A 3,530-nucleotide genomic window follows, 5' to 3' on the forward strand; every position below is an offset into this window, starting at 1 on the left:
CCTAAGATATAGGTAGCTTCTCCAAGGTCCTTCATAGCAAAGCACTTCCCAAGCCAGGACTTAACCTCCTGCAAGGTTGGGATGTTATTTCCTATGAGTAGTATGTCATCCACATACAGTACCAAAAAGATAACTATACTCCCACTAGCTCTGACATACACGCAGGACTCATCTTCACTTCTTGAGAAACCAAACTCTTTGACCTTCTCATCAAAACAAAGATTCCAACTTCGAGATGCTTGTTTCAATCCATAAATGGATTTCTCAAGCTTGCACACTCTATTGGGGTACTCTGCACTGACAAAACCTTCTGGCTGATTCATATAAACATCCTCAGCCAACGTTTCGTTAAGGAAAGCGGTTTTGACATCCATTTGCCATATTTCATAATCATGAAATGCAGCAATGGCTAGCATAACCCTAATAGACTTAATCTTTGCTACTGGTGAAAAGGTTTCATCATAATCAATACCCTGAGTCTGAGTAAACCCCTTCACAACCAGTCGAGCCTTATAAGTGTGCACCTTCCCATCCATGTCGGTCTTCTTCTTGAAGATCCATTTGCACCCGACTGTCTTACGGCCTGGTACATTGTCAACCAAGTTCCAAACTTGATTGCCATACATGGACTGTATCTCGCTGTCCATAGCCTCCTTCCATTTAGCAGACTCCGGGCCTGCCATGGATTCCTTAACACTGTTAGGTTCATCCAGATTTACCAGTGTACTGTCATTGATAAATGTATCACCTTCCGTAGTAATATGAAATCCATAATAAAACTCAGGTGTGTTCCTAACCCTTGTGGAACGCCTCGGAGGTACAGACTCGTCAACTGGATCAACAGGAATTTCCTCCTCAAGTTGATTGCTAGTGTCTGAGGTTCCTTCACCAGTTGAGTCTTGAATTTCTTCAAGGTCAATTTGCCTCCCACTGTCTCCTTGGTTTATAAATTCTCTCTCTCGAAAGACCCCTCTCCTAGCCACAAAGACCACATTCTCACTGGGTCTGTAGAAGAGGTAACCAAAGGATTTTTGTGGGTAGCCGATGAAAATACACCTTTCACTTCGAGGTTCGAGCTTGTCATGAGTTTCGCGCCTCACGAAAGCCTCGCAACCCCAAATCTTGATATGGTCTAGATTGGGAACTTTCCCAGTCCACATTTCATGAGGTGTTTTGGCAACCTTCTTTGTAGGGACTAGATTAAGGATGTGGGCGACAGTCTCTAAGGCATACCCCCAAAAAGAGATTGGTAGCGAAGCTCGACTCATCATAGAGCGAACCATGTCCAACAAAGTTCGATTACGCCTCTCAGCCACACCATTCAGCTGTGGTGTCCTGGGAGGTGTCAATTGTGAGACAATCCCACACTCCTTAAGATAGTCGAGGAACTCAGTACTAAGATACTCACCACCTCGATCGGATCGAAGCATCTTAATGTTCCTGCCCAATTGATTTTCTACTTCCTGTTTAAGCTCTTTAAACCTTTCAAAAGTTTCTGACTTATGTTTGATTAAGTAGACATAACCATATCTACTAAAATCATCAATAAAAGTCACATAATAGCGATTAGCATCCCTTGTGGCGGTTTTGAATGGTCCACATACATCAGTATGTATAAGGTCCAACAAACCCTCACCCCTTGCACAAGTACCAGTTAAGGGTGATTTTGTCATTTTCCCAAGTAGACAAGACTCACAACTATCATCCGACTTGAGGTCGAACGACTCCAAAACTCCATCCTTTTGGAGCTGGCCTATGCGTTTCTTGCTTACATGTCCAAGACGACAATGCCACAAAGATGCTTTATCCAAGCTAGTAGAAGAATCAATACACAATACATTATTCCCTAAATTATCTACAACCGATACAGCTTCATACACACCATTACAAGGTAATGCTTTAAAATAAAGAATATTATTAAAGAAAGCATTAATACTACCAATTTCATTATCAAAAGAAAAGGTAAAACCTTGTTTGTACAAAGCATGAAAGGAAATAATATTCCTCGCCATTTCAGACGAGCAAACACATTTATTCAAATCTAACTTTAACCCACTATCTAGCAACAAAGTATAAACTCCAATCTTGGTAACAGGTGCAACCTTCTTGTTCCCCATGATTAAGTTTATCTTTCCGTGCTCCACATCCTCACTTCTTCTTAGGCCCTGCAAGTCACAACAGATGTGAATACCACAACCTGTATCAAGAACCCAAGAATTAGAATATGGTGAGTTATTAGACAATATAGTGTAAATACCTGTATGGGATGGTTTCACTTTCCCATCCTTGACATCCTGCAAGTACTTTGGGCAGTTTCGCTTCCAGTTCCCCTTATTTTGACAGTAGAAGCATTCAGCATCCTTAGGGATGGCAGAAGGAGTTATAGAACCACCTTTGGTTGCAGATGAGGAGCCTTCAAGGGACTTTCCCTTGGTACCCTTCGAAGGGTGCTTCCTCTTCTTCCCTTTGCCTTGCCCGATAGCCAAAATAAGGGTAGTAGTAGGAGTAGGAGTAGCAACCGACTTACTCTTAAGACCACTTTCGGCAGTCTTTAGAAGTCCTTGAAGCTTACTGAGTGTGACTTCCTCCTTGTTCATGTGGTATGTCATACGAAATTGATCATAACACGAGGGCAAGGAGTGCAAAATGATATCAATTGCCAACTCCTCATGGAAGTTCACATTCAGTTTCATTAGACGGTCCACATACCTTTGCATTTTCTGCATGTGGCTCGTGATTGGTTCGCTATCCTTCATACGGGTAGTGATCATGGAGGAGATTATTTCATACCGCTCTTGACGAGCACTCTGATGGTACCTTTCCATCAGATCTTGATGCATCTCAAAAGGGTAATAGTCCTCATATGACTTTTGGAGTTCAGCTGTCATGGTGGCCATCATGATGCATGCCACCTTGGTGGCATCTCTTTCATGTGCCTGATCCTCAGCGACCTCCTCAGGAGTAGCAGTGGACTCATCAAGCTCCTTTAGCTCCTTATCGAGGACATATTCCTTGTCCTCGTAACGAGTAACCATCCTGATGTTCCGGATCCAATCCATGAAGTTGGAACCATCAAAGATGACCCTCCCACAAAGGTTCATGAGGGAAAAGGAGCCAGTAGGGTTAGAGCCCGAAGCTTTGTTGTTGGAAGACATCTGAAAAGAAGAAAAGAAGTTTAGATTAGATATATCGAATCCTTAATAATACACCCAAATGTAATATTAAGGCTAGGATCCAACACAATATCTTATAACTTAGAAGAGGGATGCCGTAATCTAAGCTATAATATATTTGAAGGTAGGTGAATGACGATTCACCAATTTCCACCATGAAAACGAAATGAATTATTAGGTTTAATTGGTTTTTGAAATTCCTAGATTCCGTTGAGATTCATTGAACTTTTCAATGGCATGTTTCAATCTCGATTGTGCCCTTCAAGTTTTGTGACTGGGATGCCGAGGATCACAAAACAAGGTGTGAATAACCATGCAAATTCACTTGGTACCCTTAATATTATCACCTAATCAATG

This window comes from Lactuca virosa, chromosome 3 (genome assembly GCF_052849685.1).
Source record: "Lactuca virosa cultivar CGN04683 chromosome 3, Lactuca_virosa_CGN04683_v6, whole genome shotgun sequence".
In the NCBI taxonomy this organism is placed as follows: Eukaryota; Viridiplantae; Streptophyta; class Magnoliopsida; order Asterales; family Asteraceae; genus Lactuca; species Lactuca virosa.